Source organism: Blennius ocellaris (genome assembly GCF_963422515.1).
Source record: "Blennius ocellaris genome assembly, chromosome: 9".
Classification (NCBI taxonomy): Eukaryota; Metazoa; Chordata; class Actinopteri; order Blenniiformes; family Blenniidae; genus Blennius; species Blennius ocellaris.
Genome location: NC_137658.1, coordinates 9,455,745 through 9,483,581, shown reverse-complemented (window position 1 = coordinate 9,483,581; position 27,837 = coordinate 9,455,745). Strand labels below are relative to the sequence as shown.

General features: G+C 39.1%; 1 protein-coding gene across 1 annotated transcript in view; it reads right to left on the bottom strand.

Moving 5' to 3' along the window:
• The window catches only part of spock1 (SPARC (osteonectin), cwcv and kazal like domains proteoglycan 1), a gene marked incomplete at its 5' end in the record, with an annotated part of 110,537 nt that overhangs the window by 53,332 nt on the left and 29,368 nt on the right, over nt 1-27,837 (bottom strand). The gene's annotated exons all lie outside the window — the stretch shown is intronic.

The following is a 27,837-nucleotide window of genomic DNA, read 5'->3' as shown; positions in this document are numbered from 1 at the left end:
CTTTGATTCAGTGGCTTCATTTGAAGCTGGTCCTCTGTCACTTAGAGAAATTTTCTTCTGTGTAGAGCAATTAAAAACCCTCATTGTGAGAGGGGTCACGGCTTAAATGCTGCGGGACATTTAAGTAGAGAGACGGTCAAACGTAGGCGAAAGCAGAGGAGCTTTAACTTCTAGTTTTTTTTTCTTTTTTCTTTTTTTAAAAAGCATGTTGAAAAGCAGCAGAATAGATTTACCGTAGATCCATATGTTTCATTACACTTTGTTATATGTGCAAGCTATATCTGCTATAATCATGTACCATGCTTAAAGTTGTCGGTAATACAATTGAACATTTCATAAACATCTTCTAGCACATTGTATTAAAGTGTAAATACCTATAAGAATTTTCTGTTTTAATAATTTACAATATTTGTAGGTGTTTTTACGACCTTCCCTCCAATAAAAGATGCCCAAAGGAGGACTTAAGAGTTACTGAACAAGCCATTAAAACATTATGTCTCCCTATAACTGTATTTTCCTGTTAATAACATCATGAAATCTTCACTGTGTGCTAACAAACATAAATTTTGAGGTGACTAACATCAAGCAGAAATAAATGTGGCTACAATTCTGGCACAAATGCAAATATTGCCTGGGATAACGTACACCAATCAGACTTTATGACCTCCTGCATAATGCTGAATATTCAAGCCAAAATAAAGAGATAATCAGTATTATTCCCTTCGCCTGTCAGTTGTCACAATGTTATGGCTGACCAGTGTTGTAAATGACCCTCAGTAAGATTATGTCTGACCCCAACATTACCCGTCACATCAGAATGAAAAAGAGATGCAGAAAGACAGAAGCGCGCACACACGTGCACGCACACACACAGACCCAGAGTTGTGTTGTGTGCAGCTATAATATAACCCAGAGCATATGTGTGTCAGCAGGGAGTGAGTCTGTGTCAGTGACACTGCGTGAACCAAGCAGAGCAAACCTGCTGTGTCTGAGGGAAGGACCTTAATATCCTTCATGATTGAATAAAAGACAGAGGAGAGAAAGGGAAGAGCAAGAGAGTGTGAAAGAGAGGGGAGGGCCTTATCAGGTAGTCCTGGAACAGTCTGGAGAAAATGGACAGCTGACCCACTCATCCAAACCACGGTCTATAAATGACATCTGCCAAAAGTTGAGCCAACAGAAAAGTTTCAAATGAGGAGATAAAAACTAATTAGCTTTTCCCCTAGGCCCCCACTTAACTCATGTCCTCACTTCTTTTCTCGCTCATGTATTTTATGTCCATCTCTCCTGCTCTGACTCTATTTTAAAACCCTGCTTTATGGCCACAAATTCCTGCCAATTTATAGTTAAAGCACACATGTAGTACACTAACAACTCTGTCTGTACAAAGAACCGACTTCCTTCTGATGCATTGCATTGGATGAATTGAAGCTCAGCAAATCCGAAATGTGATAAACTCAATAAAGACAACTAAAGATTTTGATTTCACTTGATAGGTTTAGTAGAATAAGAAACTGTACAATATAAATAGACACTATAGTCTTTTACTTTCAAGGTGATGCAGTATATTTTTTTTATTGTACTACTCGGTAAAAGATAAACAATATAACACATTAAGAATGTCACTATTTCTAGTATATGGTAAATGAAAAAGTGTTTTTTTTTCTTCCAAATTTGATACAACAGTTTCTCAAACTTAACTTCAACCCAGGCAGGTCTCATCATGCGCCATCTGCAACCAGCAAGCTCACTAACTCTCCTGTGACTGAGTGGGAACAGCTCTGACAGAAAGGCTCCAAAACTGTGGGAGAATTGGAGCTTGGGTGTCTGTACTCTTTTGACCAGGTTGTATAAGATTTCTGAAGGGAAAAAGATTTCCTTTTCCATCAGTGTGACAGACATCAACGCCGTCCTTCTGGCAAATTCCTCATAAAAATAGCTACTAAAGGTTTTGCAGGAGCAGATTGGTAATACTTCTGAAACTTGTTATGTGAGGGGGAAAAAACAAAGCAAGAAACAAATTAGCTTTTGAATATGAACCTTATGAAACCACATTACGCCTGAAGGCACGTTTCTTCAGACCAGCCTCCAAACCTGCTGAGCATTTAAATCCACAACACCTCACCAGCTCTTCCCCGATGACTTAAAGCTAAATGCAACACAAATGATACAATATCTGGGGCTTGTTCCAAAAGGGTATCATCAAGTCACAAAAAGCAATGTCTGTACTTACCTCTACTTCCTTAAAATGATTGCAGGGGACAAAGAGAAGAAAAAGAGGAGAGAAAGAAATAAAGGTCAGTGATAATGGCCATGTGTTAGTCATTCTGAATACTGAGCCCGATTCTACTGATTCATTTAATAGGAAATAGAAAGGAGTTAAAAATCAGTCTACACACATGCACACGCACGCACTCACACGCACGTACGCACACACACGCACACACATACACACACACACATGCACACTACCTTATGTGATAGCTTTATTTGATGTGGCATGTCATTTTGAACACATTGAGAGAGAGCAGCAGCGTAAAGGAATAAAAGAGAAGAAAGACAAAAAGGGGAAAAAGTTGTGCTCAAGTAGGTGTGTAGCGCTGCATGATGGAATAATGTTGCAATATGTTATAATGTGATAAAATTTCACCCCATTATGTAATAACACCACATTTTGTAATTATCTGCCATATTTTGCTTTGTATCATCTATAACATTTGTATAATAAAATCCAGATTGTATGTATTTATGTCTTGGAAAACTTCTGTGGACTTGTAATTTTTGTGTTGCCAATACTTGATTAGTGTAGAATTTGTTTCAAACATTCTCCATTATAATGAGGACAGTTAAATTTGATTTAGGTCTGAGTGATGAAACATCCCATCAGTTTTTTTTTTTTTATGAAGTCCAATTAAACTGGAATGCTTAATGTTGTTCTGATGGTATTATTTTTTTCTTCTAATTAAGGCATCAATTTTGATGGTTTATTACATATTTCACTAACTTATTAAATTTATATCACTTTTCTAATGTTGGAAATGAGAATCATGATAAGAATAAAGGTGAATGTTTTCATCTGTTGATTGACAATAAATGCAGAATTATTTATTTTTTGTTTTATTTTTTCTCAATAAGCTCTGCACAATAGCCATCTGAAATCCTGGTTATGTCACAGCTGAAACAGTCATGACTCAGAGTTTTGTTTAGCTCTCCTTCTGGAACAGATAACTCAGAGTTTCCTTCATTTCAGGGTTACCATACTCTGAGTTTTCACTTAACCCACTTTCTGGATTAACCCCCTGATCTCTTGTGATAATAAGCAACTGGTCTTCCAAAGGGGATGTTGTCTTTATTGTCACCATACACATTGCTGAAGCCCACATTTTCTGCATTTTCAGCTCTTTTATTCTGGGGCTACTGACCCTGACCTTCGCTCCACCACTACAGTCAACACGGCCTCTGGAGTCTGTGTTTCAATTTTCTCCTTGTGTTGTCGTTTTCTATAATTTGATAATTCTATCATTTCAATAATCTTGAAAAGATGAGAAAATGAGGTGCTGCACACTGAAGGTCTTCATTTCACTTCATTTCATTGTACGATCAATTACCAACACATTTGCAATACATTTTTCGTCACTGATTCACACCCTTAGTTTATTCAGACATGGATGGAGGGATGGATAGATGGATGATAGATGTTGTTTGTTGTAGAACTAAATAAAATGATAATTTCAGATATTTTGGAGAGACGTTTGTTTGTTGATGCCCTGTTTCCCCCGAGGACTGTAAGAGTCGAAAGATCAGTATCTGTAGGTTGTATGAGTTCACGGAAAACTTCAAACATTTTTTTCCTTTTTTTACTGCTTTTTATTGTTGTCTGCCTCTGTGGAGGTCTTTTACAAAATCTCCAATGGCATATATTGTGATTTATAATATCAAGCTCCATCTAAACTGCATTTGAGTTGAAGATATTCCTCTTCTGACTCCGACTCGAGGTGCAATGTGTTTTTCCTTGGATATCACCGGATAATGTCAAACTGCAGCGTTCTGGAGGCAGAACTTCCCGGATCTGAGGCAGACCCGAAAGGGTTAATCATTTTGCTGCCTTGTTGATTTCTGAACCATCTGGACGATTTGTATCTTGTTGGTATTTTCTGCTGAGTTAATTTTGACCTGCAGCCACAAACATGTTGTGTGTACAAGCAAAAGAGTGTCGTCTGTTCTCATCAGATAACAGCACTTCTTGTATGCAGCACCGGACTGCAGCTGAGGTGTTTTCTGTTAGAGAGAAACAGCTTTTTACCAGTTTGTGTTACTTAGGGTTCATCGTGTTGCTAGTAGCCCTCTTATTATTCAACCTAAGTCACAAGCATGACCTTTCTCTGCCCAAGACCCCCATTAATATTTTAGTATGCTCATCTCAGAGGCATTAACTGGCTGTTTAGTTCACTGCAACACTGCCCCAGTGACATTCAAACTCTTTAAAGTGATTACAAGGAGGTAAAACTGTGTCGTTATTATCATATTGGCTTTGATGGAGGTGGTGCTGAAACTTTCCGTTGTGGGTGTCACAGCAAAGTCTGCCTGCTGCGTCTGTTTAAAGCTGGAAACTCTCTGCAAAACCTTGTTGCCAAGCAAGGAATGAAAAGAAAAAAAAAAAAATCAACTGTTTAATTAAGTCTTTTTTTTTTCTCGGGTTCAATTAAAAATCTATTTAAAATGGAACACAACAGCTGTCAGTGAAAATGGGATTCCTTTATTATGAAACTGTACATGATGCCATTTATTTAGCAGTGCCTCTGTTTTAATTATGGTTAATTGACTGCATGTCTGTGTTTAAACAGCTTCACGACGCAGTGAGCAGTTCCATTAGAAGCTGTTGTTTTGCAGCTATGCAATCAAGTGAGAATAGGCTGCAGTGTTCAGACATTGCTCCCGGGGGACGAAAGGGGGCAAGCATGTCAATGAGGTTGTGCAGTGGGAAGCAAGGAAACAACCTGCAGAAATATGCATACTTTATGGCGTGTTTGTTGTCATGATTACATTGTTTGGGATCTTTTTTGAAGCCCACTTCCAGTGTCAAAATTATGTTGCAATAATGTGATTTTGTGTCTCACCACCAAACTACCATACAGTTTCTATCATGAGCCAATTACACACAACTTTTGTTTTCTTGTTAGCTCATTAAAACCTTATATTCCAGTTCCTAAAACCTTCTTGTAGATTCTCTTTGTAATTTCACATCTTGGGTATGCTAACTAGAGACCTGTGACCCTATTATAATTATTATTACCAGTTGAGAAATAAATGCATAGAGGTTATACGAAGCCAGACTACTAAAATGCATCATGATTTGCAGAAACACAAATGGGAAAAGTGACATTGTGCTCTATCCAGCGCTAACTGGTAAAGCATAGAAATATTGCGAACAATCATATGAATTCGTTTTGATTCAGGTCCAGATCAGTTAATACAATACAGACTATAGTGACATGTAAACTTATTAAACATGCTTTGTGCATTGCGCTTTGCACAACAGTGTTTTATTATCCTGAGTCATGTAGGAGTCAGTTGAACAGTTAAAACAGATGATGACAGAGAAATAGAAGCCTTTGGGCAAGTGATGCTCCAAAAAGACACACTTGTTTTGTATTCAGAAAAAATGACTTGACAATGAAACAAAGGATTTGCTCGCTTTTGGGGACATCTCAAATCAAACTGGACTTCAGGATATTAGACAAGATCATTCAACATTCGGAATTCCAGAATCCCATCAGCAACTAAAGGTCAAGTAGCAAGGTGCAAGCCCCCACCTTCCTCACTCATGTGCGGAGCCCTGCGAGTTTGTGATCATGATGGCAGCAACTTGATGCTTTAACAGAGAAGTCGCCAGCCAGCATGTTGGTGTGACTCCCGGGAAAACACATGCAAATATGTTTGAGTAGACTAACAATGACAGCGAGACACTGTAACCCTCAATGTGAACCGGTTTGTAAGGAAACTTTTCAGGTTGTGTGAAGTGGGCACACACACACACACACACACAAGTGTGTATCTGCCATCAACATGTCCACCCACTTTTACCTGAAAGCAGCTGCATGAACAGGGTAGGAGTTCATGTTATATTAACGTCAGAGTTGTGTCTTTCGAGTTTAAAGAATACTCCAGTCGGCAACAACTGACACACAAAACACAGTTAACCATTTAACCTGTATTGATCGGTGGCCAGAAAGAGTCAGCGGTGGCTGGAGAGAGTCCAGTGGAGACTGAAGTGAGGTGGGCAGTCGTTAAAATCCGACCTTATGAACGTCTCCCGCTAACTGCAGTATTCTTGATAAATGGTTCAGACAGGCATGCAAGAAGGACAGCTTGGGGTAGATGTATGTTTTTTAACTCCCTTACCAGTAAATTGCACGTGATCTATAATTTGTATCATTATTAATCACATTTTAGTTCATTGATTGATAATGTCCTCAGACAAAACTGACATTGAGTATATCTAAAGCATTCATATTCCAAGTATCATATTTATATTTAATGAAAAATTGCTGTAATTTCTTCATGTCTGCCGTACTGTATTATTGAGAAATAAAGAGGTTCTGCACCTTGTAGCAATGAGTTTAAGTGCCGATAATAAAGTGTGGCTGGCAAAAATCATCAATAATTAATAGGAGGAAACGTGTCCCTTTTGTAAAATGTCCATAGTTAATCGGCTACTGTGGAGAAAGTGCTACTGGAGAAACTTGACATTTTCTCAGGAGGTACCCATTGTAGGAGCTTGGCTCTGAAGTAAACGGTACATTTAAAAATCTCACACATTCTCTCAGACGTTTTACGGCGATGGCTTTAAAAACCACCGGTGTAACTACACAGGTATTGGAAATGCTCAATGAATCACTGGTTTTTAAGACGTTTTCGGTCATTTAGCAATACTTCAGTTTTAAGGCAGCACCCAGCTCTCATCTTTGTTGCTTTAATGATGATTTGTGTCCCTCTCACTCAGCGTAAATAAGCATAGACTCCTGCAGGCAGATGAAAACAATAAGACCAAAGTATCAATGTGTTTTCATTTGAGCCTCCATACTTGAATCTGGAAGGGCAACTTACTGTTAAATAATGTCCTCTGAGAGCACAGCAACACCATTTAATAGACCTTGCCTGCCACTGCAGAGGTAGAGTAAGATACTGCTGTGCCTACTGGGAGCCATATAAAAAAAAGGTTTCTGCTCCCCACATGAGCCTTTACAGAAATTGAAGTTGAAGCGAGGACAAATCAAGTTAAGTCAAGTCCTTCATTCATCCCACACACTTATACATGGTATAATATGCAGTGAAAAGCTTTAAATAGATGTTCTGCACAATGGAAGAATACATATTTAGAACACACAGTTATGACAATAAGACACTATTTTAAAAGTTGGCAGAAATAAATGGCTATAACTTGCAAATTGTCTTGTTAGAGTTTTTCCTTCAGCAATTAAATGCATCTTGCTTGAGGACTTATGCCCTTTATTCATTGTTATTACTGTCCCATTTTTCATTTTTTTGTCTTTCATCTCTGTTATTTTGTTGTTGTGTTAAAGTTATATAGCGATATACTACATAACTAATTATGCTATATTATCTGTGAACAATTTTAATTGCATTAATAGACTACATCATTATTGATATTTAAACTCAACTTATTCAGTCATAACTTGTTACGGGACTGACTTTAAAGCTACTGTGACTATCTATTGTTTCTATATAACGTTGCATAGATTCAGGTTTACAGACTCTTAAACCAGGTCGTTACTGAACAAAGGAACACATTTAAAAAGTCTGTCATTTCTGTGATAACCTCACAATCTTTCAATCTCCCGGGTCCCCACAGGGTCAGCTCATGTGTATTTTTCTTCCCCCTCTCCTGTGATGGGCCTAAGATTCCCTCTGATAGCAGATCCCTGAAGGAAGTGCTTGTCAGGAAAAGGCAGAGAAGGAACAGAATCGATTCGCTGGGAAGTCAAGCACAAATGGATTCAGTCTGACTAGTGCGTCTCAGCGGAAACAACCTTCACTGAAAATGTGCCTGTGTGTGTGCACGTATGTGGTGATACTCACAAGTGGGTAATTGTGAGTTTGTGCAAATACTCAAATTAACATTAAAATAGGCAAAAACATGCCTGCAGTGCTGACTGAAGATGTCATAATCAGGGGATGAGGATGCAAATCTGGCCTCTCAGTGGAAACTAAACAGCATTAAAAATTTACTATGTGCTTTATGCATTTTATTCATGGCACTGGAACTTTGCCGAATTCCTTTCCTCCTCATCGTTTTCCCAACAGTCTGTTACTCATTCCCCTTCTCCCCCCTCCTCCACTAAGCCTCTGCTCTTCTCCTCTGACTACATCCCACTCATAGAAAAGCAGAGGTCCGGGATCTGATCAGCACTCAGTGAAGCTGATATATGAGCTTGGTGAGCAGATAGCACAACAGAGCAGAGTGGATTGCAGAGATATACCACATCAGATTACTGTACTGTTGGGCCTCTGCAGAAGTGAGGAACGCCGACTACGATCAGAAACATCAGCTATGATTCAATATCTCACCGACTACAGATACCAACTTAGGGAAGCAACACAAATTCATGCATTTGAAGACAGTGTGTCTGTTATCTCGAATGGGCACCATTTTCATTAACATCATAATGAAGCACACCGAGTTCAACAAACACACCACCGATTCTCAATATAAAAACTGCATCAAAACACGTGGAAAACTTGAATAGAAATAATTTGACCTAACCTGATCATACAGACTCAGAACTCAGACGGGTCACCTCTGACATACATCATGAAAATGTGTCATTTCAAGGACATCACATGGACCTCTATTAGTAATTTATATAGCCTTTACAAGAGCAGCTGAAGCCATTATACTGATGAAGATAGAAGGATTAATAGGGCTTGTGAAGTCTTTCTGGCTGCTGCCATAACAGGAACTATTTAATAAAAAAAACTCATTATCTGTCACACACTTGACAAATCGCTTGGATTAGTAGTTTTCTAAGTGACTTTGAGGGAATTAGGTGCCATCAATGTTATGACCAGTGCTTAAACCCACAGTAGTGTGAGGTCATGTGGTTTTTCACTGAACTGACTATGAAAGATGAGTAGAGGTTAATCTGCTGACGCCTCCATTACTGTCATGGCGTGAGTCATGCTGCACATAGCTGCTCCTCCAACAAACACAGTCAGCTTTCGATTAACCGTGGAAACAGTCAGCTCACGACATTGACTGACACTATCAATAACACATTAAAACAACTGCCTTCGCAAGATTAATGTCAAACTGCACTTCTTGCATTGTGTCTTATAATTTGAAATCAACAAGGATTCTTGCATTAACAAATAATTTGACAACAAACATGCATCTTTATTAGTTAGATTTTTGTTGGACACAGGCTTGTTAAAAACTACAGGATCTTCACCTCAGATACTCCAATCTGTGTAATCTAATTGTGGAGCTCTACTCACGCATCTTCTACAAATAAAGGCTTGAAGCCTCTTCCTCCCTTTTGTTTCCCAGATACGCCATCCTGTGCGCCTGAGTGGACATTTGCCATGTGTCTTTTCATTGCAAGTGCACATCCATTAAAGCTTTGCATACCAGTAGCGTCGAAAACATGTTTATAGATATTTAATTTTGTTACATAACACATTATGTGAAAAATGGAAGACACCTTTTAACTGCGTCTTTAATTGCCTTCAGCAAAATATTGTGGCATGTTTGTTTCCCTTGTTTGGAACCACAGCACCAGAAAATCCACCACCAATCAAAAATGATTTCATTCACAAAAACAGGGACATTACAGTGAAACAGTGCTTCCCTGGTGATTTGTGGCTCCGGCAGCATCCAGTATGCTGAACAAAGGGTCCATTCAGGCAAAGGACCCTCATAGAAACAGTAGTTGGAGTTAAATGTACCATAGGTAATGTGCCTCAACAGCAATGTGATTAATATTGCATCATGGAAACATTTCTGTGATTAAATCAGCCCTGTTTGATTCAGATTTAGTCTGGGTATGGAGGGGAGGTGCAACCCTGTTTATGTTCTCATCACAGTCCACGTAAATGACACATCAGATTGTGTCCCACTGTCTGTGCACGTCTGTTACATAAAGTCATCACGTTACACTTCATCAAGCACTTTTTCATGTTCTGTGAAACAGGACAAAAAAAAGATGTGTTATGCTCGTCTCTTTGTGATCAGACTCTGAACAAGGAAAATGTTTCTTTAGTGTTGCAGTATCAAAACAAAAGCAGAAAAAAAACCCCCAACAACAACAACCTTTGTTGGTTTAGCTAACAAATCCATCTTCAGTACTGACGTTCACAAGAATTGACAGTGTTTAGGCATATCGACCCATACATCACTATTTGTTTTATATAGTTGAAACTTGTTTGTTTGTTTATACAGTAGTGCTGTTTGAGTGATAGGTGTTTCTTAACTGTTTAAAGTATAATGTATTGTAGGATTTATTGCATTGAAAGTGATGATGCTATATAGTTAGATAGTTATAACGGCAATGATGTGAAGGGGAAGGATTAAATAAGCACATCTTCTTACTACTCCTTTTTGTGCATGTGAAAGACACGGGTACAGATGGTGTTGACCCATATATATTGTTTATGTAATTGGATGGTCCGTTTGTTTGGGGGGGGTTATGTTTTTTTGTTTTTTACATGTTCAAAATAAACTTCAACTCAATTTGAAGTGTTAATTACATTCTGTTACTGTAATATAACTGAGCTACTTACCCTAACTCTGTATAAGTTAAATGCTCCCATAAGCATTCAGCCTGGATTTGACTGTAGTACAGTACTGTAGAAAAGGAGGGCGGGGAGCAAACATGTACTGAGTGATGAAGGGTTTTACGTACATGAGATAAGAGATTAAAAAAAAAAAATGTACTGCAGGGACATAGCACTAAAGAAAAATAAGGAAATATGGGGCATGGCAACAGAAAGAGATGATGAAGAGAAAACATGGACACAGATAACAGAAGGAAACAAACGAGGAGTCCAAGTGGGCAGTAAGACACAGAGAGAAAACACACAGAGAACAAAGAGAGTTGTCTTTTTTTGTAGCGAAGCTCTGTTGGACTCTCTTCAACTATTTGTGTCTGCAGTCGTCTGCAGGATTGACAGGACGCCTCTCATTCACATCAACAGACCAGTAACAAACAGTGAATTTTACATGTGCAGAAAAGAATAGCAGGCCACTGCTCACACGTACACACTAACACACACATACCTGCTTTGGAGGAGTGCTAAAACCTAAATTAAGAGTTAATTGGTGGGCCATCCTCTCTCTCTCTCTCTCTCTCTCTCTCTCTCTCTCTCTCTCTCTCTCTCACAATTAAAGTTAAAAATAAACATGGGTGCGTCATTAGAACAATGATTTCTGTCCAGCCTGGAGAGTTACATAAGGATCTGGGTGAGCAGTGACAACACGTGCATTGATAGCCTATCCCACATCGCTAAAGTGAGACAAACAACTTCTCTCCTTTCTGCTTACTTCCCCCCTTCTCCCTTCGGCTTTCTGTATTTATAGTCTCCCTCATTCATCAACTCTCTTCCTCTCTTTTTTTTTCTTCACTCCACTACTGAGCGCATCCCCCCACAGATCCAGAAACTCAACAATGTGGCTCAAAGCCGACTTCAAAAATCTGCTTCCTCTCCGTTCTGTTCTTTCTTTTCTCATTAATGAGGGGAAAACCTTCACTGAGCAGTCTGTTATTCAAAATATCTTGCCATCTTTACTCCTCAGAATGATTGCCTCTTTTCAATATCCTCGCCAAATTGGCTTCCTTCCAGGACTTCACCCATTTTCTCAGTTTTGGGATTTTGAATGGGAAAATCAATCAATTACAAAGATGAATTGTGAAGGAAAAACAAAGAGCAGTTAGCTTTAGCGAGTGTGGGTGGAAAAAGTAGGAGGACGACTGTTTGAAGGGGCTTAAAAAAAGGGACAAAGGAGAAGAGTGATTATGAAGCTTTTAGAAACATCAATCTTTGCACAAACCTGCTGACAGAAATTAAGTTGACGAATGACAAACAATTAAAGCAGAGAGAAACAAAGTCAATATCGATAAATGGCATGTTTGATTCGGGATAACTGCAGTTTTCTTTTCTTAATCAAACGTCAGATGAGGGGCAACACACTGAGAGAGGCAGAAGGAAGGTTTCTCTTCCACAGTGATGGATTTGACATCAGTTGTGATGTGACTGAGCTTCTCGCCTTTCCTCTTATGAACCAGATAAACCGTTTCCTAGGACCATCTCAGCTCTACCTAACATCTCCGTCATTGGAGTGGAGGAGGTACCCATTTTCGCAGCTTGCCGGTACTTGGTTGAGGCTCTTCCTGCAGGATTCTGATTGGCTATGATGGCTTTATGCTTCTCGTTAGACTGCCCCCTACAGGTTTGGCATGCTCATAGTAGCTCTGAACCAGATGCATATGCAGGTCCGTGTCAATGAAGATTTTTTTGTAAACGTTGAGGGGGGAAATCTCTGTGTTTGTAAAAACAAATACGTATGTGTAAACATGGATTTTGAATGGAAGACACAATGGAAGAGAATGAAAAAAACAAACACATTTGGATGCCTGAGTGAGATCGCCTCTGTAGGAAGCAGATCGACAAATCCAAACTAGAGCTCAAGAGAGAAATTAAAGAGAAAAGATACAAAAATGTATCAATATGCTTTCGATGAGAGCATGAAAAAGGCAAATAATATCAAAGGAAAGCAACAACTTTGATTTAAGGATGTTCTAAAGGCTGAAACTGCGACATGCTTTGAAATGCATTTGGAACTCATCAGAAAGCAGAGGTGTTTTTAGATAAACCCGAGGGCACCACTGGAGGGCTGAGGGAGAAGTACGCCATCAGAGACAGACAAAACACAATCATTCTTTACAAATGGGGATCAGCATGCTTTTCAGACAGTCTCTCCTTGAAGGTTTTACTAATGCGCCACAAAGAGTGAACTCCAGAGTTCAAAATCAAGCCGACTTTCTTACCTTCTCACTAAAAAAAGTGTCCCATCACAGTGTAATGTGGGTTAGAAGATGTGTTGATGATGCATGCTACACTACATTAAAGACGCAAGGCATAATATACTTTTTACATCACATTCACAATTACATTTTCTTATCAATAATCGTGTGACAGTGACAGGTTCAGTTCCAGCACACTGCAACACAAAAGAGATGGATAAAACAGTGTAAAGAATGGACGGATGACCTGTCAACATTTTTACATTAATTAATCTCCCAGCCATTTCAATGACTAAATATCGCACTCTGGTCTGTCGTAACCGCTGTGAAAGTGGTAGTTTTAATAAAGTGTACTGTGGATGCAATGACACACTGCAATGAGTTTAAGATCAACAGGCACACTAAAAGATTAAAATGGTGACAAGAGCACGGTGACAAGAGCACGATGACAAGAAAAAGACAGAGAAGAAGATCAAGGTAGCAAGAAACACAGAATTAAAGAAAAACACACAACGTGTAAAACAAGTATTATTCTATCAAGAGAAGCAATGCAAACTCATATCTGTATCTGTACCCAAGTCACTTTTGGTTGCGAGAGCTGCTATTCTCCACCGTGTAAGCCTTACAGCAGCTCGGTGGCGAATTCAGGTCAAAATAGATGTAAGTCTGGAGGAGATACAGACTCAGTGTAATAAATAATAGATAGAACAGCATGTCACAAGATTAGCTGACAGGGCCACAGGTCTGTTGCCCCTGGCTGCTTGATTGGTTGAGGGAACCACGAGAAAGAAAACATAAGCGGTTCCCTGTAGATTTGTCTATTGTACCTCATTAAAAGGTCAGGTGCGTTTCCATTACGATTCTATACATTTTTCCATTTTCAAAGTGTATAGCAATAAGCAAGATTATAATAAACATGGTCTGTTGCTGCTGTTTGTCTGTTGCTCTTCCAAAATATCTTCCTAGTGTGAAAAGCTAAATTGCATCTGTCTCTGTGCGCCGAGACATATTTTCTCCCAACACCTCGCTTGCGAATATTCCAGTATCGTTTTCACTGTTTCTATTCTAACTGACAGCTGCTATCTTAGCATCACCACCACACAGAAAATACACCTTTAGAATAAAAATCATAAACTGTTAATAGCCCACCTGCTCCCATTGTGTGAAAAGGTGCTGTTTACACTGCATGTGAATGCTCAAATCTGAATAATTTATGTGGAAGCGGTGCAGACAGTCATATTTGGAAAGACCATAAGAAATAACGAGAACGGGAAGGCAGCCATGTCGCCCTCTTTCTGTTTGTGCTTTCAGGCTGGTGACTAGATCTACAATTTGTTGCATTAAAGCTTCTGTAATAAAAAGGCACATTGTGTGTAACTCAGTCCATATATTTGCATTGATGAGATGGAAGAGGGATCCTGAACGATGCGCGAAAAGCAGACACGTAAGGGATGAAAAAGTTCACAACAGTCATTACGTATTCAAATACCAGCTCTGTTTTTCTCACACAGCGAGAGTTGGTATCATAAACAGTGATCCATCAAGTCTCACTGGGCAAATGCATGAAAACTGGCAAAAATTATGCAAAAGGGGTGTGATAGGCACCATGTTAGCAGGCTTGCAGCTGTGTACTTTGGACAGTTCTTGCTCCAGCTTAAGTTGACACACAGAATTCAAATGCATTGATTTAAATTCAGTCAGGCTTACTTCCTGTACAAAACTATCCAAGCGTCTTTTTTTTTTTTTTTTTAAATACCATCTTATCTGTCAGAATCCCCTCAGCTCCTGGTATCCCACAGTGGTAGTAGAACTGTGGCGATGGGCCAAGTGTTAAACCAATCATAGACAGGCCCTCTTATCTGTCTGCTCCATTGGGGAAACAAGGGAAGAGCTCGGGAGGATGGAACGATAAACGTCCTTTCTCCACGAGAAGTGCATTACTCTGCTCTGTTTAATCCCTTTTCTGGTTCTCCTCCCTGTCCTACACCTCAGTTCCCCTCACTGTGCTTGCGGAGTTGGCTCCTCCCTCTGCCTGTTCGGTCGGTCCCGAACCAGTCGGGTTCAGTCCTGCACTGAGCCTCCTCTCACCTCCTTCTGTCCTGGCGCTTCATCATTCTCCTTCATTCTGCACTGACACTTTCCTACTGTTTGCCTGTCTGTTTGCAGAGTAAATGCAAGGAAAAAGTTCAAAAGGAGCCTCTGGGAAGAAGCTCTCACACCTCTCTGGATGTGTGTCTCTATGTGCATCTTTACGCTGATACACACCTTTCTATGACGCTTTGTGAGATTAAATGCAAGTCAAATAAATGCAGACAAAACATCCACTTTGTGCCCCAGACAAGCACTCATACTGAAAAATGGTATGCCTGCCAAATGTGAATAGACATTCACTGGTTCTTTTTGTAATGATAAAATAATGCTTGTCTTAAAAATAAAAAAAAAAAGAAAAGAAAAAAAGAAAAGAAAGAAAAACTGGAGGTCATCCAAAGAATTTTTTTATACAGTAAAAGCTGAGCTGTTTTTCGTAATTCAATTCAGGCGATATATCCTCTTCTTGACTGGTTCACGTTCAAAAGCAGAAAATAAATTGTTAGAGCGATGTGTGTTTTTTATGAACAGAAAGTCAGATACCTTTGCAGCAAGGACAGAAAACCTAAGCTTTCACACAGGGTCTAAAAATACCGGTCAGACACCACAACACAGCATGAAGTCTGAAATATATCATACAGCATGGAAGCAGTAGTATCAGATTATCTTATCTTTTTACTTCTTTTCGTTTGTTCAAAAGTGAAACAACATGATTTATGGAAGCCTATGTTTAAATTAATATAGTTGACATATATTCTACTCGTACAGCAGCAGTGTACTAGATATATATCTGCATAAGTGTTTGCTAATATGCTGCTGATTTTCCTTTTGTTCAGCACATTAAACGAGCTTCAATTACCAAGAGGTTTTGGGTATATTTGCAAGAGGCCTTCGAAATTTTAGTTGCTGCCAGAAAGTACATGTGTGAATACCCTGGGCTTTCCTCATTTTCCATATTTATCACTGAGGGGTACATCTTGTACAAGACAACAACACTGCAGAGGGCAACAGCCAAGGCCTGACCCACTGACAGCACAGCGATAATTCCACGTACACACAAGCATGCGCCCACACACACACATGAAAAGGAAGACAGATCAGTATTGTTCTCCTCCATTGTTTCACGGACTCCTCAACATGGCAAAAAAACAAAAACAAAAGTTAACCATATGTGATTACTGTTATTATGTGGATCTCAGGCATGCAGCTCACACTCTCTTTCATCTAAGCTTGACCCTAACTTTAACTTAATTGTAGTCTTAGCCACACAAAAATAGCATCTTAACCTTTTACCACAAGGGAATTTGTGTGGAGGTTCACATTTTGAGCAACACAATGAACAAGAACACATACACACAGTGTACAGCTACTATTGTCACAGAATTGGCTTGACTTTCATTTGCAGCCAACAGCAAATTCATGTTTAACTTTAACCCTAAAACACGCCTCAGAAAAGACCTTTTGCCTCTTGGGATGGAGCTTCGTTCCCACGGGGGCTATTGGGTCCAGCCAGGGTGCAGTTAATATGAGAAGAGGTTCAGAATGAGTAAGAACACACACACACACACACACACACACACACACACACACACACACACACACACACACACACACACACACACACACACACACACACACACACACACACACACACACACACACACACACACACACACACACACACACACACACACACACACACACACACACACACACACACAGCAGCCAGGAGCTAATTTCACACAGCCTCATGGGAGTTTAAAAGGCTTACTCAGGAACAGAGTCAGTGAGGGAAACAAAGAGAAAAAAAAGAAGGAAAGGTGCTGATGTGGGGAAATAAGGAGGAGAATAATTCGGAAAGGCGAATGCAGGATGGGAAAAAAAAACAGAGAAAAGGAGGAGAGGAGCAGTGGAGAGAGAGATGAAGTGAACACGGGAGCAGATTTAGGATGTTATGGCTGAGGACTGCAGCTTGAGGTGAGCTCACAGCTGACAGACATCTTTATCTCAATAAGCACCCACCATCAGAACTAAAGCCTGCACAAACAATGCACTCAATCCCTTTCATACGTCAGGATGAATACAGTTATTGTTCTGCCAACAGTTTCCAAGGCTGCATTCCATCATGTGTTGTTACGGTAATCCATAGTTAAAGAAAATTGACTATAGTAGTTTCTTTTATTGGGCTGGAACATGCTTGTTTGAATCTTGTTTTATTTTTATACAATCTACTGTAGTATTAGAGGTTTATTAGAAGCTATTTTAAGTTTCAGGAAATTGGGGACACAAATGTTTTTTCTCAAATGCAGCCAATGTCCGTTCAGCTCAGCTAATAAAATCAGTTAAAAATTACATTTATATGATGAATGAAATTTACTTTAATTAATCATTTTAAGTGCAAGTGCGTCTTATGGCTAACTCATATTTCTTCCTCATTCTTCTAAATTGGTCAGAGGGAATGTGAAAAAATAACTATTACACACACTGAGATAAGCGCGGTTTCTGAATTTGTGTAATTTTTAAGAATTAGGACATAATCGTTCTGAATTATATTTCATAATAACAGAAGCACTTCTGCATTTTGTAAGACTGTCTCTTACTTTCAGTTAATACTTTTCATCAATGGTTTTAGACTATAAATAGGCGTAACTCGTGAAAAAATAGGAATAGCAAATTTTATCATATGCACTGTGCAGAAAAGAGCACAAGTTACGCCTGCTGGCTCTTGAAAGAAAAGAGCCAGCATAAACAATTTCCAATATATCTTTGGCCATGTTTACTATATTTACTATTGTCCAGGATATTACAAGCCATATACAGTAAGATAGAAAAAAAGGATGTCATGCCGCTGAATGAAAATATAATACATGTAATAAGAAATATGCTTTGATCCATTGTCACATTTAGTGATTTTTTTTCATTGATGGACATTTTAGCAGAGTGACCCCAGGATGGCTCACTTGACTTGGAGAACATTGTTGATAAAAACCTGCATGATCCTGACTATTTTCTTAATATGGTCTGACTGCAGCTAGAGAAAATAAAGCGTTTGGTAGTGTGGTAAATGCACTCAGGTTATTGCTATTGCACACACTCTCCTATTCTATTCACAACAGCAACCAGATGGATGAGGTTGAATATATAAACTCAATATTTTGGAACGTTGGAAAAATGTTTCCGTTCCACTTGCATGCTCCAAACTGTCATGAATTTGAATTGCATTGAAATCTCTCAGCATATCTATTTATCTTGTTTTTTTAATCGGTTGACTCATTGATCTGTGTAGGTAACATTGACTTTCATTTTTTCCCCCCCTTTTTTTTAATTCACTTGAGGTTTTTCTGGAGCCTGTTGTGTTGAAAGTAACAATCATTCGAAAGTTTTAGCTCAAATAGTTTGTTCACCTGAATCCAATTGAATTCAGCTTTGGGAGCGAGAGGAAAGCAATGTTTGTTTTAAATGATCACGTCAATGGGGTGACTTCTAATACAGAATGGTGAGTTTATTCAAAATGTCTCCATATTCTGTGAATTACTGGATGACATTAAATTACTGAAAGAGTGAACTTTAAAAAAAAATACTGGTATTTCAAGTTAACAATGGCAAACACAACAACCACACATATTAGGCTAGTGCCACTTATTTTTTTTTCCAAGTTTTCTATTATTCCTGTCCAAACATTTTTTTAATTGTCTTGTAGCCATCAAATAAGCAAATGCTTTTTGTAAAATTTCACAGTGTGCGACAATGTGAATAAAATAAAGAATTGCAAACCATCACAAGCTGACATAATTCACATTTCACAAATAATCTGATGAGGAAAAACTGACCACAGCCACTCTCCCTTGTAGAGCCAATGCAACTTGGTCTGAGGTCACGTCTACACTTTGAGCTCTTCCACCAAGTTTATCATCTGAACGACAGCTTACTCCACTTTGTGACATTGAGAGGAATCATACAGTCTGAAGGCCGTCAACTCTAGAAACACGTCATGTCCCAAGGAACACAAAGTATCCGTACACATGCTTTGAATTTCTTCATGACCCCATTTCCCGCGAATGGCTTGCTTCTCAGAATTGGAATGGCAAGTCTTCTGTGCATTACTGGTCTCTCTGAGATATATCTGAACTTCATCTGCAATAAGCTCTCTGCATCATCCGTGGGGCCAGTCAACTCCTTCCAGCTCCTCTCCAGAATTTCTTCTACAATCTCAACCTTTTTGGAATTGTGGTAGTAAACACTGTCTTTTTTGGAATAAGGAAGAAACCCACTGACAGAGCTTGCTATCATTCTAACCTGCCATTATTGCAGCTCTCTCTCTCTCTCTCGTTCTCTCTCGCACTCTCTCTCTCTGTCTCTCTCTCTCTCTCTCTCTCTCTCTCTCTCTCTCTCTCTCTCTCTCTCTCTCTCTCTCTCTCTCTCTCTCTCTCTCTCTCTCCTGCCAAACAAACAACAACGGGTCCCTAACAAGGCCACATGGGGATGAGCCCTTCCTACGGGGCGATCACTGCCCTGATTGGCTGGAAAACGCTTTCACTCTGCAGGGGTGATACAACGATCGAGAGAAATTATTACACTCAATCACACCCTCAGTGCCACTATAATTGTAGAGGAAGGGGGCATCCTATTACAGTTTCTCCAATCTGAGTCATGTCTGATATGACATATCGAAAAGTCTTTCTTCTTTATCCTGATGGAACAAAAGCAACGTCAGATTTAATGAGCTCTCCTGGGAGACGTGTTCTCCCACTGCCTTCATCGCCTGATGGAAGCCTTATTTTACCTTTTACGGGTGAGACGGCATTTACAACACCTGCTGATCAGAACAACACCCCATTGTTTTTTCCGTCTATTTACAACAGTACGCAGCGCAGTAAGAACAATTGATATAAAACTTTTTTTCTTCTTAAATACAGAACATTTCAGTTGATAGAATAGCACCAACTGTGCAGTAGCAGCACTGAGTATAAACTTTAATTTGAAGTTGTTCACATCTGTAAAGAGGCAAAGTTGAAGACACAGACATTTTGCACATAGCGCTTCACATCAAGAAAAATATTCCAAAATGTTTTTACAAAATGAATAGTGGGATGATGTTTAAAGGCCTAATCACTAATCTGAAATATATGCTGCTGAGATCTGGTTACCAAAAATTGAGCAACAATAAATGACATGTAGCACAAACCTGACAACTCTAAAGTGATTTGGATATTGAATCCCCTTACCAGCTGAACTTCATTGGAAGCATTGAACCACACACAAAAAAAGCTACAGTACATAACATGCTTTTGGCTCATTGTGTTCACATGATACTACTTAATTCCTACATTTTGACACATGTCAACAGGATAACCCTGGTCATTCCTCAGCAGCACTTACTAAAGTTCCTCTGTTCACAAGTGATCTTAAACACACAATTAAAGCACAGACTGTTTAAATCACACCATCTAAAATGCACATGGCAAATTGAAACTGTTGCTTATTAGCACATCTCCACTTCTGTTTCTTTCCCTATTGTAACAAGCTATAATGATCTCGCTGTCAGAGTTGAGATGATTTTTCTTTGGGGGGGGTAAGCTGCAACATGAGATCATCGTCCCTGGTGTACATTTTGGTAATCTTAAATAACCGGAAGATCACACTCGAGATGTGTGTGCACAGACAAAGAGTGCACGATTTCTGTATTTTGAATTTACATTCTGAATGACAATTTTTTTGTGAAATGCAAAATTGCCATCATTTGCAATACAAATCAAGTCTTTAAGTCTGTTCTTGTAGAAATATCTTAGGTGCAACTTTGCGTCCTTATAATAAGGCACTACAAGTATCGTGATACTGTTATAAGATACTGTAATCTGATTACTTCTTCCAAGAAGCGAGTAGAGAAAGAGACCTTGCCTTTCTGCAAGCGGGCCGCATTACTAAAGCATGATTTTGTCTCATAACAATGGTGTATCAGCAGCACTGGTGGGAACAAGTATACAGTGTGTGCTGTAGCTTCTTTTTAAACCTTTGAGAAATAAATTCTGGAGTTCTTCAGAAACCTTCTTCCGTGCCTTCTATATGACACATATCTTGACTTTACTCAATCCAGGTGCTTTAATATGACAATTCCTGTTTTATTTCACACACATTACTACAACCATTAAAGACACTACTTGCTTTATCGAACAGTGAAAATAAACTTGCCTGGGTAAGTAAATAAAAGCTGTTACTTCTTCTGAACCAAAATAAGAGTCATCTTTCAGCTGTTCTTTGGAGGAGGTGTTTTTACACGCGCAATCACCTTGAGCCACTGCAGCTGCTTCCTGGAAAAGAAAAACCTTATATTCTAACACACAATGACAAAACAGTTCAGTGGCTTATTCACCACTTTATATCCACTTAGGTGCGCCCAGACAGCTGTAATGCTTTTATAAAAAAATCTGTCTTTGTCTCTGTGTAATTATAATATGAGTATAATTACACTGAAAACATTGCAGTCATGCTAAAGATACTAAGCAGATAGTGAGGCTTGAAGCAATCCACTCACTTAAGACAACAGTGGCTCCTCTGAGGAGCATTCAGTGAATCTTTACAGTCATCAATGCCTAAAGCTCTTCACAAAATCTCTGTGGATTGAGATGTGGAGAAGTGAGCAAGCAACATGCTTCACACGCTCTTCCTGTCATGCTGTTTGAATCAGCGATTCAGTCAGGGTGATGGCGAAGCTTAATAGCGTTTCCAGAAGCCCTGCTGTAAATGCAGATTTGTTTTGGTTGAAGCTTTTTGAGACAGGAGCTGTTCTGCAGGCTCCTCTGTGTTTAGAGGGCTGCTGTGAATAATGAACAAGATCTACATCATTCACCTAGACCAACAGCCGGTTTGCCATTCAGTACAAGGAGTGGAACGTGCCTTGCACACTTTCCAGGTGGTCAAGCTGCACATTCCTCATTGGAGAGGATCTACAAAGGATGCGTGATGAGATACAGTCTGCTTTCATCATATTCATTTGGAAAGTATTACGCCATTCATCAAGGCAGGAAAGGAAAACAATTACACACACATTCTCACAGCTACTTGTCACTGCTGTCGTTTCTCGCCATTCAGATGTGCTTTGCTTTTCTGTCCCAGCAAACAAGAAAGCAATGAAAAAGCCAACAGACATCTATTGCTGTGCTTTTCGTTTCCTTGCAAACTAAGACTCCTTCCACCTCTTCATAAATGCAATTAAATTAGATTTGAGTACCTGCACACACACTGAGTATTCCGTTACTCTCTTTGTCTTCCACTTCTATGCACTTCTTTACCTCCACCAATGATTGTTGTGGTTATAGGTTTTAACCTGTCTGTGAAAAGGTATCAGTCCTCTCTTGCAGGAGGGCGGTGATGGCTGTTCACACCTAATTCACAGAACATCATGTGTGAAACGAGGGCTATTTTCCCCAGAGAACTGGTGTTTTCTGATTATTACTCTCTTTTTTCCCCCACCACTTCTCCCCAAGTGCCCTGTTTTTGACTTTCTCTATTTCTGAAACACTCGCCCAGCACAGAACAATAAGTATGGTGGTGAAAAGGCTATACGTAAGAAGAACAACTGATTGGAGGAGGACTATGCTATTTTTTCTCTCTCCAAGAAATAGAAAAGGCACACTCTTGTAATGATGGAGAAAGTGGCAGATTTATATCATATAAGACAGAGCCCTGCTCGGTTCACATGTCACTTCACTTCTAATAAATATTAATGCTTGAAAGAATGCCATTGATGATTGATTTATGGAATGTTTTACCGTTACGAGCAGCAGTGTAGAAATCACTCAGCCAACATGTTTGAAAATGAAAATCACATCATTTGAATATGTGTTTGTGGAGGCAATGTGAGATTATGTTCAATACATAACAACTGAATTCTACAATACTTATCTTTTACTCTGTAATGTAACTTCTTCCAAACAATTTCATTGCAACCACAACTCCAGATACTGACATTTTACTGTGCCAAGTTTCAAACCATCTGCACTCAGTCATTGACGAAATTGTAAGCTTTTTTCAAAAACCCTCTATGTTGGATTTACATATCCCACAGAGGACATACGCTCTCTCTTCGGAGCAGGACTGGACAACTTAAAGCTCCTTCTCTCCTTCAGATTGGAAATTCCACACGCAGCAAGTGAATGAAAGATTGTGTCGGTGACACGGCCATAGCCAATGAGCAGAGTAATCACAAACACAATCATCATCACCATCATCACAACAGTTATGATCACTATAAGCGCCATCATAATCATAAGGCTGACAGGGAAGCTAATCAAAATGCTGATGGTAGAGTGGAAAAGTAATTGAAATGGATGAGAAGGCATTCATCTCCACTTTAAAGCTGCCTGACTTTTCCAAATCAAGATTTATAAATTTGATGGTAGCAAAGGGGCTCATTTCATATCGGTGTGTGTGTGTGTGTGTGTGTGTGTGTGTGTGTGTGTGTGTGTGTGTGTGTGTGTGTGTGTGTGTGTGTGTGTGTGTGTGTGTGTGTGTGTGTGTGTGTGTGTGTGTGTGTGTGTGTGTGTGTGAGAGAGACTTCTCTCCTTCCCATGCTGTTCATCACTGTGCAACTCAGCACGGGTGTGTGAACCATCTTCACAGGGGATGTGTGTGTGTCGCAGCAGCACCGAGGAAGGATCTGGAAGTTTTGTGGAGGGGAAATAATATGCATGCTCAAAGCGTGGGAGGATGAATTATTGCTGAGGAAAAAAGGAGGTGAAATGTTGGAGATTCATATAAAGGTTAAAGGACAAAGTAGTAGTTTTGTCAAGCAGATTTCCTATTTGGAAAAGAGTGAAGCTTTTATGTGCCTTGAATCGGAACAATACACTTCATTTGCTTCTGTAACTTTTGCTCTTTTTAATAACTAAAACAATCAATTACATACTATAGAATTACAAGTGATATTTAAAAATATCTTACAAGCTGAAATGTTTCACTCCTTTGTTGGGAAACAATCACTAAACACTTGTAACACTTGTAAGTAATAAGCTGTTAACAAATACAGATTTTCACAATTATGAAATGATTGTACTCATTCAGGAATAACCTCATTCACACTTTGATAGAAAACTGTCTTTGGTAAAAGGCTGTAAATAAACCAATATATCCACAGCCATAGTCCTACATAAACACAACTACAAATAGATGACTAACACATACATTATTTGGTAAAATGTCTGTAATATATATTTCCATGAAAAGGTAGAGTTGATACTAATGTGTTTAAAATACTAGCTAGAATTCAAATAAGTGAGTTCTTGTACTACTGTATATGGTGACGTTAGGTGAGGGGAGAAGCTCAAAGAGGTGGAGGAGCCAAATATGAAGAATTCTGTGATTAATTCTGCCTTCTGTAATATTATAAAGTTCTAAAGGTTTCATCTCTGTGTTACTAATGTTGTTAATAGTTTGTTGTGTTATTCTTGAACCTTTTTTACTTGTCTTTTACAGTGAAGAAGCTGCACCATGCAGCACTGCTGCAATTACAATAATGATCACATTTCTGAGATAAATTACACTCTATATGATCTATAAGCTCAAAACAAGTTGAATGAATATTGCAATGTGTCATTTTGGGAATGTATGGTTGTTGTATGTTGAGAGTTTTTTGGTGAAGCCTGAAGGCATCTATTCTCGGAACTTTCCAGCCGATCCTGTTGCACTGAGACCTTTGAACAAGGAGCATGATTGGCTGAAAGGCCTTCTGCATCCTCCTCATGACACATTAAGTCAGAAACGGATCAGAGCAGGCAAAAGAGTCATTGAGAAGCAGAAGCAAGTGAAATGAGAGCAGTTGAAGAAGAAAGTGGTATGAGCAGCAAGGAGGAGAGCAATGAAGTAGAGCAGCATTCCCATCAAAAACTCTGAAAAAAATGGCAAATGCCACAAGATATAGAATAAAACAGGATTTAACAAAGTTATTTTTATTTCTCTGTAGTGCCACATAGGCTTGTTATTTTGGTGTCTGAAGACGATAATTTTGAGTCTCTGGTACGTTAATCCTACATTTCAACGCTGATAGCAGGTGACAATATTGAATGTGCTCACATTCAATATTGTCACCTGCTATCAGCGTCACTGATTAAGCAAACACACTTCTAGCTGGCTGAGGCTAAAATGACTGGGATATGCTGGGTCATGGGATTTAGGGAGTGTGGTAAAAGTCTGTGCACCAACTGTTTGTGTGCTTCAGTGTTGACAAAGCAAGTTATTTAAAGAAATATTAAAGTGCTACAAGTTTGAGCTGAAAATCCACTAAAGCCCAAGCAGTCCATTTGCCATTTACATTTCCAACAATGTCCAGTCTTTAAAATCTTTTTTTTTTTGTTAAATCCATAAATTCCATTGCTGTTATGAGTTCATTGTCCAGGCATTCAGCACCTCTGCTCTACATATTGTGTTTAGCAAGCACTCAGAAAACAGCATGCCTGACACAGACTCACGCTGTGGTAGAGCCTCCCATGACTTTTTCTTCATTTCATAACTTGTGAGAGAAAAAGCACCAGTGACAGTATTATTCCTGTGAATATGAATGACTGAATGTGGGCTATGTCACTATTTTGAGTGACGACTCTGTGGCCCGGGAGGTTGAATTCCTACTCACCTGGGTGTGATTGGAGCTCAGTTGGACTGATGCCCACCACCTGAAGCTTGGCTTGGACTGCCACAACTGAGCTTGCCTTATTTCCCCATGTGCGTCTTATCTTCTTTAAGACCTTTCCATCACTGCCGACAACATGACAGCGAGTGCTGACCAGACTGCCAAGTGTGATGTTACGCAACCTACAGCCGACATATCCAAACTCTTATCATCTTGAATCCTGACTACTGTACCTCCCCTCCAGCTCGGCTGCCAAAAACATCACTTCAAACACATTCGTGAGTCAAAAACGCCATGTGACTTGTTTCTTTTTTAAAGTGACATCAGTGCAGCTCAAGATGCCACTGTGAATCACGACGAATACAGCATCGAGTTAGAGCAAACCCTACAAAACAAGGAGAGATAAAAAGAGTAGACAGAGGTTCAAGTTCACACAGAAGCTTTAGGTTTGCCTTGCAAAAGAAAAAGACTTGGTTATGCAGTACCTTAGCAACCAAACATGGGTCAAAAACAGGTGAAAATCCAACTGTCTACTGCATTAAGAGTATTTACATTAGTACTTGTTGAGTGTATTAGTTAAAAGTGCAGATTAGCTATTGGACTCCAGCCATTTCTGGAACACGTTACATTAAGCTCATATGGCAACTGACTGATGGAATCATGTATTCACGTGTTGTATGAAGAACGCTTGATTCAAATTCCACTCCTTTACACCCAAACACACACCCAACAAGCAAAAAATGCAAAAAGAAACCATATTTTGATGATCAGAACAACTTTTATACTGTCTCTTGCTCAAAGTACATCCACGCTGACCTACGGGTCTTTTTAATCATCTTTGTGAAGCTTTAAGCAGGATAGAATTTTAAGGACAATCCGCATTTTCAGCCAATTTAAGCCCATAGTTCTAAAAGAAAATATTCCATTGTACGTCTGCGTATGAGCACGATAATGGGTAGCAAAATCCTCAAACTTGAATAATCAAAGATAAGAATGCCAAGTTTAATGAACAGAAAAGTATGAATATTGTTTTTGAGCAGTTGTTGTCAATATGATGTGTGGAAAATAAATAATTTTAAAACTAGTGAAGAAATCTTCCAGTTAACACTTAAATGAAAATAGTCTGTAATGATATAACCACACGCAATGCACATTCTTCTTAATAGATTTCCAAACTCATACACCTATAAAGCTATAGAGAACAAGTAACATGCATATTCATGGATGAGTTTTGATACTTAAAGTATTAAAAGTATTCATTGGAACAGAGTTTTGTGTTTTACTTCCAGGCAGCTGAGTCAGGTACAGGTCTTTAGCCCTGAAGCCAACGTTGCCTAAGGTCCTGCAGAGGAAGATAAAGTCTCCCCCACGTATTCAAAACAGTCTGGAGTCTGACGTGTAAAGCTTTTAAGTCAATGGAGATTGAAACAGGCAATGGTTTAGCCTTTATTTCCCAGTGCTAATAATATACAGTATAATTAATGCTGTTTACCCCTCGCCAAGCATAATTTGGTGTGTACTGATATTAGGATACTATTACAAGTATTCACTTGCTCGCTCATTTCAACACTTAAGCTAGTGTTAATGCCACAGAAGTCAGAAACAAGCTCTTTCACTTTGTGCTATCTGTGGAACAGCTGTGAACACTTGCATCAAGCACTCTACTGCCTTTAAAAAGGAAAATCACAGGAACGAGAAACTTTACTGCAGTTACAGCGGTTTGAAAATGTGAAATATCTAAAAATGAAAGTACTTATTGTTTATAACAGTGTAATTGGAAGAAGATGACGTAGCGCTGCAGGACCACTGAATTTGTATAACAATGGTTCCTTTTAAATTACTGTGATTCAAAGTGGTTGCCATGGCAACAGGTAATTGTGATGTGTCTCTGGGCACTGTTATATTATTACATTTGCAAATAACCCTTAATTCAGCAACCTTTTATGAAATGGAGTCACCGAACTTGTATAATCTGATGTGACACCTGACATTATGCTTGCTTTTTTATTCAAACATACCTCTGCATTTTATGGTCATAACACATTGTTTTACATCAATGTTTTATCAATTCTTTCTTGGAATTGTCAG